The sequence below is a fragment of the Acomys minous genome (genome assembly GCF_964271855.1).
Source record: "Acomys minous genome assembly, chromosome: 15".
NCBI lineage: Eukaryota > Metazoa > Chordata > Mammalia > Rodentia > Muridae > Acomys > Acomys minous.
In genome coordinates this window covers 55,164,789-55,180,185 of record NC_140497.1, presented here as the reverse complement: position 1 = coordinate 55,180,185, position 15,397 = coordinate 55,164,789, and the positions used below count along the sequence as shown (strand labels likewise).

Sequence of the window (15,397 nt, the reverse complement as noted above, 5' to 3'; positions counted from 1 at the left end):
GGCCTCCGGTTCATCCAGATTCCTGAGACCCTTTTACCTCTGAGCGGACATGCTTAGGCCAGGCTAGGTTAAGGAGTGGGGCAGAGAGACTGCAAGAAGCCTTAGTCAAAATGGGCATCGTTCTGCCTCTGATGGTTAGAGAGATTTGAGTAAGGATGGCGCTCTAGGTCTGGAACTTGGAGAGGTACAGCTAAGAGCCGGAGAAACACTTCTCAGAACTGATAGCACTGCCCCTGTCTCCGTCTCCCAAGTGCTGGCTGGTTATCTATTTTCCCCCCTTTGGTGTATTCAGGAACCCTAGAATTGAATAATTGAATCAATTGAATTGAATCAATCCAGGGTCAAGACCAAGAGGCAGCGGCAGAGTTTAAAGCAGGAGAGTGTCAGAAACTTTGTGTTTCCCCCATCCTGTTAATGATTCTGTCTCTTCCCTTCCTCTTTACCTGCCCCTTGGCCTGGGCTGATGCTTTCTGGCCAGCAACTCTGCCTTCAGACTGGCCTGCTTCACACACTCTTTCTTACCCTCAGTGTAAGATCAGACAGGCAGTGAAAGAGTGGGGGAAAGGGTGCTGGTTTTCTGTGCCGGAGATCGAAACTAAGGCCTCAGCCTCCACCACTGAGACACTTCTCCACCACGCCACCCGCACCCTCTGTATATTTTCAGTTTATATTTTGAGAAAAGCTTCAACTCTGGTGCTTAGACTGGTATCGAACTCGCTTTGCATCCCCAGGCAGCCGGAATTTATAATCCTCCTGTTCCAGCCCCCGAACTGCTGGGATTACCTGTTTGAACTACTAGGCCCGGCTTTAATAAGTGGCCAAGTTTGAATTGGAAATCCTTGAGGAGTGGAGCGAGGCGGCTTGGCTCAAGTCTGAAGCACAGCAGGATAAAGCAATACCACCTTTAACCCCTCTAGGCCCCTAGATTGGGGCAGAAATACTGGTGAAATCACTGGTAAGATGTAGCAGCAGCAGCAAAGAAGAAGGGAATGAGGGGAAAAAAAAGAATAAAGAAAATCCGAAGGCGAATAGAATGTAGGTAGTGAAAGCGGAAACCGAGAAGATAGTGTAAGATAAAGAAAGGGAGAGAAAGGGAAAGAAAGTCTGAACAGACGGGAGCTCCCGAAACTGCGAACAGGACCGGCGCGGGCTGTAGGGACCAAGGAGCTGGGAGGTGGGAGCAACCCCAGCTGTCAGCCTGGAACAAAGGCCGGGAAGAGAGCAGGACGGGGCGCCGGCAGCGCGAGCCAATGAGTGGGGTTGACGCTGGCCCCGCCCCACCCGTGCCCCGCCCCGCCCCGCCCCTCCCCGCCGGCGGCTGGGGACCTGGCGCAGAAGCCAGCGCGCCCGAGCGAGCGGGCGGGCGCTGGGCGGCTCCGAGGAGCTCCGTGTCCGAAAGTTTCTCTGCTCTTCTGCTGCTCCTGGGTCTTGAGCGCTGTGGGACTCGCCAGGTCCAGCAGCTCTACAGAAAAGGAGACAGAGGCACTACAGAAAATACACTGAAAAATCAAAATCTGCAGCCATTTGCAACGAGACCGGAGGCGCAGGAGGACAGACAGGTAAGGTGCCGGTAACCAGGGTCCTGTTTCTCCATCGCGGAGTGTCTACAGCTATGCCTTCGGCCCAAGGCTCCCCGCAGCCTGCCACTCCGGGAGTCAGTCTCCTTGTCTGTCGGTCTTTGTCTGTCTGTGTCTGCGTCTGTCTAGGTGTCTTTGTTTCTGCATGTAACTGTCGGGCGGGAGAGGTTGGGGCGCGGGGGCGGCGGGGCGCGGGGCGCGCGCGCGCGGGGGGGGGATGTCTTCGCCCTGTCACTGCATGTATTACTGATCTGGCCCCAGCCTGGAGGAAACGACGTGCATCAGTCAATCTTCTGTCTTTGTCTATGAGATGGGTGTCAGCCGGGATGGTGGGGGTGTTGTTTCCTCCCGACCCTGAATTTGATCTTGGAGAAATGCAGTAGGTGATATAGATGTAGAGGTGAAGAAATGAGAGGCGAGGAAGTGAGGCCGCAGGGATTAAGGCCCCAGAAAGACGATGCAGCGGCGGATGGGGACTGGCTAGTGAACTTTACTTTGCTGGCTGGAACTTTGGGGATGCGTTGTGTCTGAAGAGAATAATAAGGAATGAACTTGGACGGACAGACAGACAGACATACAGACACACACACACACACACACACACACACACACACACACACACCTCCTTTTTCTCACTCACCACAGGGAGTCATACCCCCTTTGTCTTCCCACCCATCCTGCCCTGACTTAACTCAGTAGCAACAGGCAACCCAAAAACCAAGGGCCAGGTGACATCTCCCTTTCCCGTGCCATCCTCTTTCCTTGGGATCTGTGAGTATACGGCTCGCCCGCCTGCCCATGCTTGGCCAGGCCTGGGAAGCCTGGGAAAGCACTGCAGACCTGTTGACTTCAGAGTCCTCAATTTCCCACGCACAGGAGACGTTTAGGGATCCAAGCGCCATGCCTTCTGCCCTCAGCCTTTCTGCATGCTCCTTGAATTTCTGGTCAGCATATAAGGAGGCGCTGGGTTCTGGGTAAGGCCCTCATGGAGGCTTCTCCACCAAAGGGTCCCCTCTCTTTCTGGGAAGCACAATTTACTAGAGTCTCAGAGGCCAACCTCAGAGAGATAAGCTGCCTCCATGCAATTCTTCTGGCACCAGACCCTGGAGAGGAGGCTGCTGGTAGGGGCATTTGAGGGTTTGTAACCTGAGCTTCCTTCAAGTTCAAAAACAATTTTCTGCAGGCAGGTGGGGGTGGGGGGTGGGGGGGTGGGGGGGGAGAATGGAGGTGTTTGAAAGGTGTATGCACATGGCCATCAGAGTTGGGTTTTACAGGGGTAGGAGTGTTCATTCAAGGTTGGCACAGAACAGAGTGTGGGCAGGAGTCTGTGGGCAGGGAATACACCCTAATCAGGCAGGGGCCACACCTTGTATTTATCCTGCCCTTTCTTCTGACCATTTTCTGAGCATCATAGACGTTATCTCATTTGTTATCTCCTTTCTCCTCGCAGCATAACTACCAGGTTAGCATAAGATATGATTTACTCCATGTCTGCCAGTGGGGGAAAAAAAACTGAGGCACCAAAAAGGAAGGGGTGTTTCCCCAGGTGCCCTAGGTAATGGGAGCCAAGTCCAGCATTAATGGAGTCCAAAAAGGCATGTCTTAGCCGTGTAGATGTGAGTATAGGGCACTCTCCTGCTACAGGTGAGAAGAACAGTCTGGAAAAAGAGAGGAGAGCATCTTTCCAGGCAGTCTCTATGCAAGCTGAAGGGCCAGACATCTGCTTGCTTTCGCTCAGTGGTTGTCCTTGGATATTTCTAGCAGTCTTGGAGCACGCGCTGCAAGGCAAACCTGCTTTAGCAATTCAGTCTGTGCACTCCCTAGACTGAAGGAGATATTCCTGTCTGGCTCTCTACCCTCAAACGGTTGGCAGGAGCTGAGGTAGAAGAAGTGTGCTGAGGGGAGGAGGCTGGGTGTGCCAGTTCTCGGAGAGTTTGGGGATACACGATTGCCATGCAGTGTTGAAAAGCCAGATGTCTGCATGCATGGGTGAAGATGGAGATGGGCTCTTAACTAGATAAAAATGGCCTTCTATTCCCGAGAGCTTATTTTTGTGCCTTTGTGCTTATTTCACATTCGTTTCACAATTTTTCATTGGATGCTATACATTGCAAGGCTCTGGGACCACATTCAAGCTCAGGAACAAATAGCACGGGCTGGGGGTAGTTTAGTGGAGAGAGTGCTTACCTGTCACGCAGGCAGGGCCTCTGGGTTTGAACCCTGGCACTCCATAAAACTCCATATGGTGGCACAGGATGGTCATCAAGCAATGGTGATCATCAGTCAAAGTGACTGTCGTCAAAAACGGTGGAGATGGGACGATCAGAAATTCAAGGCCGGGTTTGGACCACGTTTGGGAAGTTCAGGATCAGCCTGGGCTGCCGGAGGCAATCTCAAAAGAAGAAAACAATAATACCACAGGGGAAAAAAAAAGCAAATAATGACAAATAATCTATTTCTAAGCAAGGTAAAGTCAACTCCTCTGTGGCTAATGTTGTAACATTGTAACAGTGTGTTTTCATCCACTGAGTGCCATTGCACCTCATCTTTGTTTTAACCGCAGAGATCTGCCACTGTAGCAAAGTCCCCCAGACATCTTTTTCTTAGGTCCACACCCTATACCTTCTTCTGAGACATTTCGACCATTTGGTGCTGTTACCGCACTGACCCACTGGCTCCCCCAAGAACTACAGTTTCTAAAGCAGAGGCCATACAGTGACTTTCCAGCGCAGGGTATAGTGTCTAGGGGCTTGGACTAGGCCCTTCATGTTAGGAAAGAGGACTGGCAGGGAGCCCTGTGTCCAGTGGTAGATTTCTACGGGGCACATTTGACTTACGTGGCCTCTCACCTTCCTTGCTGTGTTATAAGGCTTCTGCCTAGACAAGCCCGCTCCATCCCAGGCCCTACTTCTAACGCTTTACAGTCAAGGGAACCCTCATTCAACCCACAAGAGCAGATGTGGATGGAGAAGGCGCTAGGCCTGAGTTAGACCTGGCGCGTCTGGCACTTGTCCGTTCAGAGCTTCAGAGCCTACAGTTGCCGGGGAATGGTGAAAGGTTTGGCAAAAAGGAAACGTTTCCAGCTGCCGGGGGGGGGCGGGGGGGGGGCGCGGCGCTCTTTCGGCCGTTTAGCAGCTCAGCTCTTTGAATGCTGTGTGAATGGATCTTCCTGATGCGGCACTCGGGACACTCTTGGGAGTCTCTGGGGAATACGAACTGCTGTTGTGTTGAGGGAGGTAAGACTAGTTTCATGTGCTCTTAACATCGGTGTTTATCGTGGCTCGTAATGGCCACTTGTGCTCTCCGGGGGGGGGGGGGGGCGGGAGGGAATGATCATTTCGATTTTTCTTTAGAAGAGCATTACTCAAGGTTGCAAGAACTATACACCTGCCTGGGAAGCAATTTATGTCAAGACTCTTTGAGTTTCCTTCTTCTGGTTAGCTGTTTTGGGACAGGATCTTATGTAACCCAGGTTGGCTTAGAACTGTCTATAGAGCCAGAGATAACCCTGCTCCCTCTGGGCAGGCGCCCCCCTCCCTTCTCTGAAATTACACTTTAAAAGAGAACTTCCAGATATTATCATTGATAACCTCCCAACTGCCCTATGCTCTTCCTTCTGTCGTTTGGCAAGTGGGGACACTGTATAGAGTCAAGGAATACACCCAGGATTTTCAACTGAGTGTTGACTTGAATCTTAGTTGCAACAGAGTGATGAGGCCATTGGGATTCATTCATAATTTTTATTTTCTTCTCGTTTTCGGGGGAGGTGTTAGTGCTAGACATAGAGCCCAGGGCATTGCTAGTACTAAGAATATAGCTCGGCACAGAGTGATTCTCCCAGCCCATGACCTTATTAATTAAACAGATTTAGGCTCCCTAAGTTATTGATGAGAGAGAGAGAGAGAGAGAGAGAGAGAGAGAGAGATATCTTTAAAAGCAAGTCTGACTACCTGGGGTCTCATGTGGTAAAAGGAGAGAACTGCCTCTTACACGGTACCCTTGGCCTCACGGCATGCATATAAATGAATAAACAAACAAATAAATAAATGTAGTCAATTTTTTAATTATAAGAGCTCAGCTATTCCAATAATTATTATAATTTGAAGATGACTACTCCTCAATTTTTTCCCTCAGTTTCACTGTGCTTCTCTTAAAACCCCTAAGTGCTGTATACATATGTCATTTCTGTTAAGCTTGAGTCAAGCCAGGAAGTAAGTAGCTAGGGTGGGATGTTCTATTTGGGGTTTGCTCCAAAGAATGATTTTGATATGTGAGATTTCTCCTGAAATTTAGTCAGTCCATGACGTTGATTGACACAGTCCACGTGGAAATGAGAGCAGATGCTCCCTCACAGGAGCTCAATTAACGCTATGTCACCGGAAAGGCAGGATGCCTCTTGGACCTGTTTCACCTTGTACATAGTAGGTATGTTCCAGAATAAAAACATGGCCACAGGCTCTTTGCTGGGGGTCAGTGCACTGGGTAGAAGCCAGACTCAAGCTTATAACATGTTGAAAATGGGGTGCCAAAGGAAGAAGGAATTGAGGGGCGAATGGAAGGGGACAGCACAGACAGGGGATTGCCCTAACCCAGTACCATAGAAGTCTTTTTTTTTTTTTTTAATGAAGTGACAGGCTAAATTGGCACCTAAGCAGATGTGATGTGGGTTGTGTCCACTACCTGGAACACAGGCTGCTCTTTGCAGACCACCAATAGCTCTGCTTTGTCATTTAATCACTGTGGAGGAGGTGACTGCCCTAAGGGCTGCTGCCAGAACACAGCTTGTTTCTCTCTCTCTCTCTCTCTCTCTCTCTCCCTCCAATTCATTCATTTCCTGATGTTGCTTCTCTTTCTGAAATATGCTTTCCTGTAATACCCATGTACAAAAGCACACGCTCGTCATGTGACACAAACCTTCAGCAACTCTCAACATCCTTAGACCCGAAGATCCACACCTTGTCTTCCTGAGGGCCCTCTCTGTGCCACGATGCCAGGTGTGCTCAGTCAGCCCACACCCTAACACCGAGGAACCTCAATTTCTACCATCCCTAGAGCAGCTTTAGGGGATCTGTGAATTCTTCACAGCTGCAGTTCCTCCCAAGGGAAGGGTCCAGTCTGGGGGAAGCCCCCAGCTTGAGGGACACACAAGAATGGGGTCCCTCAAGTGGAACGGAGGTCGGGTGTGGGAGTGGCCTTTTGCACTTTGCTCTGAAACTCTGCGTGCACCTCTCACTCCCGTCAGACTGACTTCCAGGTGGCTGGTGCAGCAGCTGCCCCAGGCACTCAGGGCAGGGCTGTGTACTTGGCTCAGCGGCCTGCTGCCTTTGGGGGTAGCTTCATTCTCTTTGCTGTTGCAAAGCCATTTGATGCTGAATCGCCCTCCTCCTGGCACCCTGGCCTGCTAAATTGGTCTCAACTTGCTGTACTTCCACCCACCACCTTAGTCATTACTCGCTGGCAGCATTCAGAGTGGGTGTAAAGCAACCGAACATTATATTCCTGCTGTAAAGAGAGAGAATTGAGTATAGACACGCACGGAGAGGGGCGAGAGGAAGACAAAGCTGGGGGGGGCGGGTTGCCAGCACCTTTCCCTGGAGACTCCGGTGACATTGGGTGGTGGGGATGTGTCAGGGAGCTAATGCATCTGAGGGGCTTTTCCTGCTGGCCTGGAAAAAGGAAAGGACAGGAGCCCCAGGGGGAGAGAGAGTCCTTGGATTCTATAATAGGAGCTGGTAGCTGCTATTGAGAGTTTGTCCTACTGTGTTAGGACTTAGCGTTTCAGCTCCGTCTCCCAGCTGAGATGATAAACCCTTTGAAAGAGGACAAGTTACCATGTGTCCAGGGCCCTGGTACAGACTGGATTCGGGTAGCTCCTTAGGTCCTCCTGCGCTATCCAAGGCACGTGGTCAGGAAGAGGAAAGCAATGTTGAGGAATCCTGAAGGGCTTGCCTACCCTTTCCACGAGGAAGTGTCGAGCAGGAAGGAATGCCACGCACGCAGATCACAAGGTGCAGAGAAATTGAAAACTCTGATAATGCCGCCCCCTCCCCAGGCACGGGGGGGGGGGGGTGTGTTTCTCCAGGACACGTAGGATATATATATATATATGCCTCTGTACTGGGGCTTGCAGGAGCTGGATAGGAAAGTGGGTTCTCAGGATGAGCATGCATCTGAGGCTGCAGTAAACAGGACAGAGCAGCCTGGACAGAAATTACTCTACCTTGCTGAGGGCGTGGGTTTGGTTATCCAAGGTGAGGGACCCGCAACATAAATCCAAGGGGCCTTGGGAGCTAGTGTGCTTCTGGACCCGGGATCCTTCCTTCCTGCCCTCTGCTTGAGCAAGAATAATAGAGAAATCCTGAAAAGGGGAGTCCAGCACAACTAAGGAGCCAGGAGCACTAAAATCAGTCAAGGGAAGGAGACCGTGAGCCCCAGGGCTGCACTTGACCTTCCACCAGCCCCTAAGAGACAACCCCATCCTGAGCTGGGGCCACCTTGCCCCTGAGGAGCGGGGTCATGGAGAGCAGTGTTTCAGAAGAGAAGTTGAAATACAAGATAGCGATCTGATCTTATTATTGAGTCCTTCAGATGTTTAGCCACAGGAGTCCTGATGGATGGTGGAAGGACACCTCAGCAGGGCAAGGGGGAGGGGGAAGGGGGAGGAAGAGGGAAGGTTGTACTGGGCTCACATTAGGAGACAACACCCCCTCTTTAACTGATCAAATTCCCCCCAGCCTTAATGCCTCTGTGGCGCCAGCAGACAAACCGCACTGCAGGCAGGTGGGGGGAAAAAAAACAGGAGAGAAGCCCAGAGGAGCCACCCCCACCTCCACCTGCACGGCAAAGAAAACAAGTTACCAAGGCAGGCTGGAGGCCCTGGAAAGAGTTTCCAGCTGCCTTGGGCTCCTCCCCCTTGCCTGACTTGCAGCTGCTCCTGCTCAGATCTCAACAACCCAGTGGCTGGTGGGCAGGTGTGGGCAGCACCCACCGCTTTTCCTCCGTCTCCATGTTATCGTCTATCAGCTTAGGAGAGCTGTGTAGAGAGCCTTCCTGAGCTCTCTCTAACAGGACCTCTGGGCCTCCTGTTGACCTAGGAACCCCCCTGGAGTTGCTTTCACACAGGAACTGCAATCAAGGGTTCAAGGCGAAGGCTCCAAATTGCTCAGAGCTTGCCAGACTTCAAGGATAGAAGAATTCCTAAATAGCATTCTGTCTGTTACACCCACTCTCTGCCCCTCCTCACCCCACAAAAATTCTTCCCCCAAGTTGCTCTTAATCTATTAGCTCTAAGAAGTCTCAGTTTGAAGCCCTAGAGTCCAATTTGTTTTCATTTAATTTCATTCCTGAAAGTCATAGGATAGTGGATAGATTGGAGTCCCTGGTGCTGCTGGTGGTGGTGGTGGTGTGTGTGTGTGTGTGTACATGTGTGTGCGTGTGTGTGTGTAGGGGGGGTGTTGAGACAGTCTTTAGCTCAGGTTGCCCTCAAACTTGCTACGTAGCTGAGAAGGACCTTAAACCTCTGACTGTCCTTTTCATACCTTCCAGGTGTTGAGATTGTAGGTGCACGCCCAGTGTTGTGTAGTGCTGGGAATCAAACCCAGGACGTCATGCCTATTTAGGCAAGCAGCCTCCCAACTGATCTACATCCATGGGCAGTGACAAGCATATAAAAATGCATTGTGGGTAAAATACTCTTTATAAGGCGTTGTGCTGGAGGGCACAGAGCTTGAGAAGGCCTTAGGGAGAAGGATGTGACTGTCACAGGGTTGAAATAGTGGGGTGGTAAGAAGGCGGACAGCAGGCAGCATGGCGAGCCGCCTTGCATGACCTGTCACGTTGGGATCAGATAGAACGGCTCCCAACTGGAAAGTGTGCACGCTGTTTGTTAGACAAAGGCAATGAGTGGGCTGAGGCTAGAGCCACGGAATACAGAAGAGATTCTAGAAAGAATGGTGCTTACTAAAATGCTTTGGGGTTTTTTTGTTTTGTTTTTTGGTTTTTTGTTTGTTTGTTTGTTTTGTTTTGTTTTTTCTTTTTTGGTTTTTCTGAGACAGGGTTTCTCTGTGTAACAGCGTCCTGGCTGTCCTGGACTCGCTTTGTAGACCAGGCCTCTCCTCCTCCCCTCCCCTTGTCTCCTACTTGACAACACACATTCCCACAGCCCCCGTGGTCTGGAAATATTTGGAGTAGCTGAGGCTTCAAGAAGGAGTAAATTCCTCATGTAAGATCAAGGTGCTGGGCCCTGGATTTACTTACCTGAGAAGTAGACATTTCCGCTTTGGACCTGCAGAAAATAAAAAATGGCCACATTAAAAAGAAAACAAGCGAGAGAGATGGTCCATTGGTAAAATGCTTGTGTGGCAAGTGTGGGGACCTGGGTTTGGGTCCCCGAGGCCCAGTGCTGTAAGAGGGAAGGCTGAGACAAACAGATCTGCGGAAGGTGATAGGCCAGCTAACATGGCCTGTGTGGCCTGTGTGGCCAAGTTTCAGGCCAGTGAGCTATCCTGCCTGAAAAACAACAGGTGCGGATGGAACCAGAGAAGTGGCTTAGCATGTAAAATGGTGGTATGGGTTTGAATCTAGAACCCAGATAAGGTTTTCCATAATGTCCTCTGATGTGCGCATACACACACACAGACACACACACACACACACACACACACATGCACACATACACATGCACACACACACACATGCACACATATGCATGCACACATGCACACACACATACATGCACACATGCACACACATGCACACACACATTTTAAGATAGGCACGGCTTGATGACTGGCACCCAAGGTTGTCCTCTGCCCTCTGCAGACGAGCCATGCACATGTGTTCCCACACATGCACCACCATGAATGCACACAAAAGCTGAAACAAGACAACACTGAGGAACACCGAGAGGTCCTGAGAAGGAGGATTTGCCCAGACTCCCTGGTAACAAGTGTTGCCGCATGCAAATTTGTGGACCAAGTATGAGGAGCCAAAAGGTTCCTTGAGATCCTGACTGGCCAAGGGTTGGGCAAGTTTTTCCTGGGGACACAGAGATGCACCGTTGTCTCCCGAGCTAAGAGATTCTCAGAACGACAGTGGTAGCTGTTTCCCTTGGCCTCCATCATCTTCTGCCTGCTTTTCTGCTGTGTGTGTGTGTGTGTGTGTGCACGCGCACGCTTTACACATCTTTCCGTGGGCTTCCGTGCTTTTTCTTGTCCTTCCACAGATCTGAGAAGTGACAGTGAAGGATTGCTGTGCCCATTTGCAATCACTAGAGAGACACACATCCTTGGCACTGTCTCAATGTGTGTAGCTTGCTTGTTGCCAGTCGATGCTCATCTCCACCCAGACAGAGCACACAGAGAGATTCCTCTATGGACAGATACATGTCTTGATGTAGGGTGGGTGGAGCAGGGATGGACAGAGAGGTGGGACAGCCTTCCAGCTCAGTAAAGCAGAGTGGCAGGGCAGCCTTGCCCTACTTCCTCTGGAAGCAGCTGGCCCTTCTAACCTCGAAGCACCCCACCAGCCCAAGGAATGACTGTACTGTGACACCTGGACATGGCACTCCTCAGGGGTCATCTCCAACCGTGCCATGCTGTTTGTCTCCAGGAAGAGTTCCCCTCACGCAGGCGTTAACCTGCTTCCTAGCAGGAGGAGAGCAGAGGAGCCCTAAAGACACGGGTACCAACCCTATAGGTCAGCTAGAGAAGTTGACAGTGATGAAAGAAATAGGGTTTGGAATCAGGCAAACGATTTTGACAAACCAACTGTGATATTTAGTTTTAATTGTCACACTTGACACAGTCAATACTCACCTGGAAGGAGAGTCTCTGTGAAGGATTATTTAGATCAGGCTGGCCTGTGGGCACATCTGTGAGGGACTGGCTTGATTAGCATGTTAGCTATGTGGGGAGGCTCAGACTGTAAGAATGGCCGTAAAGCGAGGAGGGGCATGGGAGAGATTAGAGAGACAAAAAGAGAGGAGGAAGTGATGTTAAACAAATTTAACACACACACACACATGCACATCCAAGACAAGGTTTCTCTGTGTAGCCTTGGCTATTCTGGACTCACTTTGTAGACCACACTGGCCTTGAACTCATAGAGTTCTGCCTCCCAGAGTGCTGGGATGAAAGGCATCAGCCACCACCCCCGGCATGTAATTATATTTTAATTAAAAATTGTTTAATAAAAAAATAAAGGTTGAATCCTAGCAGTCCCTGGCTTTGGGTCCTGGATGGGGCTGCGCAGGGAAAGCGATCTGAGCAGTAGCCATGACTCTGTTCAGTTTCTCTCTGCTCTTGACTGTGAACCCGAATGACTGCTCTGGGGTCCAGCCTTGACTCCCCCTCACTGATGGACTCCACAGCTGGAATTGTAAGCTAACTACCTCTTTATCCCCTAAGTTGATTTTTGCCGGTGCATTTTTATCACAGCAACAGAAATGGAGGTAGGACACAGGTTTTAGAACCTAGCTGTCTGTGTGGCCTATTGCCTGTTTGCTTGTGGGCAAGTCGCTTAGCCTCTCTGAACCCCAGTTTTGTATTTTGCAAAGTGTATTGCGTCTCATACAGCATTGCTGTGGGAATCATCCTATGAGGCAGCGGGAGCGAAATCATGTGAAATGTGGTGGGAGCCCCGTTTGCTGGTGCCCTCCCCCTCCCCCCATTAGTTTCAAAGGAAGCAAAATACTTCCTTAAGCTGAGTTCCCTGTGGGTGAGAGAGGGTCATGAGGCCCTTCATGCTTTAGGGTCAGGCTATATACGATAACATTTGTATCCGTTTACTCTGGTGACCTGCATGACTCCGGTGACCAGAGTCAGTGACTTCTGTAAACTGTGGCAAGGAGCAATATCCAACTTTGTCCCCTTGAATTCCGGCCTATTTGTCCATTTGACTGAACTTAAACGCAGTCTTAACCACGAGAGGATGCTGGGTCTGACAGTGGGTCTCTTGCTCAAAATGGCTAATGCAGAATCCCCAGGCAAAGCAGCGGGTGGGAGGCTAGAGCCTGCGACCCAGAAGCCAGCCGGGCTTTCCTGCTCGCCACCAAAGACACCGAACCTCACCTCAATCAGGATGTGACCAGACCCAGGGTAGGAAGTTCTTCGTCCAACTGACTGTTGTCTGAAGAGGGGTTCACTCCCCTTTTTTTCTATCTCCTCCTGCCTTCTGCTTGGAAGCACTGGCTTTGTTGCTGGCTAATCCCAGGAGTGTGTGTTGGCACCTACGGACAGGAAAGAAAACAAACAAGAGGGAACTTCTCTGTGTGTTCACCCTATGGGGGGGGGGGGTTCTTCATTGCCCACACGGCTGGGTCTGGCTCGAGGCATGCATGGTAGGGTTGAATCCTGCGTGGGAAGCTGAAAAGTTTGTCTCTGCCTAAATAACGTTCGATAAGGTGGGGTGGGGGCAGACTGAGTGGGCCAAGAGAAGCTGCTTCTAACTGCTTCTATTAGGGACACATTTTCCTACCAAGGAAACATCCAAGTGCTCCCACAGGAAATGTGTAGGCTGGAGTTTAATGCACCTTCCAGGAGGGCTCAGGATTGCTTTTTTTTTTTTTTTTGTCTCCTCGGTCGGTGTCCACCCCCTCTAGCCGAGCTCCACACAACACAGCAGAAGAAACTTTTCCCTGCTAAAAGTGTAGCAGTGTGTTGAGGTGACTCCCTTGGAGGTATTACAACTGTTCAAGTGTCCAATCTGAGGCTCTGATGTTGTCACAGTACAGCAATCGCTCACCAATGTGTCAGTATCTACCAGGAACAGGGTGGTGTCCTCTGCTCACACCTGCCTTTCATAGCTGGTGGGAAGCAGAGAAAAGGGAAGCCCAGGCTGTTTGCCCAGCCTAGTTAGTAGAATGCTTGATTCTAGACCTAGGCGTGAGGAAGTTGGCTCTCGCAAGCTGCTCTGAAACCCTGTGAAGCCCAGGCATTTCCCTCCAGGCGGTCACATCCCTCCTACTTAAATTATAAATTATTCAGTGGTGGGAACCACCCATCTGTGGGCGGAGTTCAAAGCCTGCCCTCTGCGCCGGCCCAGGGATGACTATTAAACTCCCACTTGACCTTGCCTCAGAGATTCCCAAGCTGAGGAGAGATAGGAAACTTGTTAATGAAGTACAAGGCAGCCAGGGATTGCCTCTTAACTCGCTCCTTTTGGGACGCCGGCCAGAACTCAAAATCGTGCTGCTGCCTTGAGGTCTCTGCTTAAGATGTCTCCACCCTGGGAGGCGGATTCCAGCTTGTAGGAGACTGCAAAGAGATGGCAGCAAGCCCGTTGTCCTCCTGTCCTTCCCTGCTTTTAAAAACCAGCGACTGAAAGCTCCAGGTCAAGGGACCCGGAAGCTGGCAAGGATCTCCTGGTAACTTCCAATTGCAGGGCTGGTTTAACTGCAGCGCTCATCTTCCGGCCTTGCCCAGACCTGTGCTTTCCGAGACAGCTGGCCTAGGAAATCTGTGATGACAGAGTAAGGGAACCCTCCTTTGACCAGCCACCTGCCTTCTTGGCCTCCCTGCTGAGAGGGCCTTTCTCAATCAGACTTGTCAGGCAAGTCCCTTGCAACCCTGGGTGACCGACAGTAAGGGCCCTCCTAGAGATGTCTGCCATCTCAAGGTTCTGAGACTCAGTGAGTGATCCCAGCATCCCAAGGCAAGCCTGGTGGTACGGACCTGTCATTCCAGCTTTGTGGGAAACCAAGGCGTGCCTGAGCTGCAGAGTAAGTTCAAGACCAGCCTAAGCCAGTTTAGGAAGACCGGATCTCAAAACAAAACAAAACAAACAAACAAAAAACCAGAAATGGGTGTGTGTGTGTGAAGGAACAAAACAGAAAGCCCCCCAAAAGGATTTTATAAAGTATGTCTCTGGATTAAGTAGTTGTGATTCAAGTGTAAATTCGAGGTCTAGCATGGAGTTCAGGTATGTGGTGTACACATGAAAGGACAGTAGACATCTAGTCCCGGTATGGAGACAAACTGATTTTGTCCTCTGGCTTCCACATGTATACACACACTGACACACTCACCACACACACATACACAGGCCTATGCGTGCACAGCACACAACTACCGCTAGCCCATTGTAAAAGTAACTTTTATTCTCCTTGCTCAGTGTTGTCTTGGGAGGTATCCTGCCTCCTACTGCTGGCCTAGGCCTCGTCCTGGAAGCTTCTAGCCTCCATACAGTCTAACTTAGGCCTAGAAAGTTTTCAGCCTCTGAGACTTCCTGCTTAATTAAAAGCTCACCCTTATTCTTTCTGAGTGGTAGGTCCTGCTGCAGGGGGTGGCTGGGGCTTCCCTTCTCCGCACTATATAAACCAGACGTTTTGGTTCCAGGACCCCCTTCCCCGCCCCACCCCCCACCCCCGCCCCACACCCCCCACCTTCCTACCTTCTCTCCTTCCCTTCCCCCCCCACCCCCAGCTCACACGCGCTCCCCCCTACCCTTCCCCCACCTGTGCCACTTCCAATAAACCTACATTTATATATTATAGCTTCGTCACCAATTAGCTCATTCTGTTTATTTAATCAATCACTGAGCTGGAGCTGGGCTGGCTGGTTCAGCTCAGCTGTTCTGGCTCAGATTCTCTTCCCAGCTGATTTACTTAATCTGGCTTCTCTCTCCGCCTGGAATTGCTCTGCTTGGCCTGAAACTAACTCAGCAATCTGCTCTAATCTCCTGGCTTTTTCTTATTTTCTGGCTTATTCCATCTTCACCTGAGCTCTCTCTCTCTCTCTGCAACCCAACTCTCTATGACTGTTCTGGTAAAAGCTGCCTCCTTTCTCTGTAAAATTGCCTCTTAAGTATCTTTCCTTTCCTCT

General features: G+C 50.6%; 1 protein-coding gene across 1 annotated transcript in view; it reads left to right on the top strand.

The window, feature by feature from the left end:
• The first annotated feature begins 1,322 nt into the window (after positions 1 to 1,322).
• LZTS1 (leucine zipper tumor suppressor 1) overlaps positions 1,323 to 15,397 on the top strand; it is a 62,030-nt gene continuing 47,955 nt past the window's right edge. The window contains exon 1 of the mRNA XM_084759697.1: positions 1,323 to 1,559. The gene's annotated coding sequence lies outside the window, so the exon portion shown is untranslated. The remainder of the gene's footprint in view (positions 1,560 to 15,397) is intronic.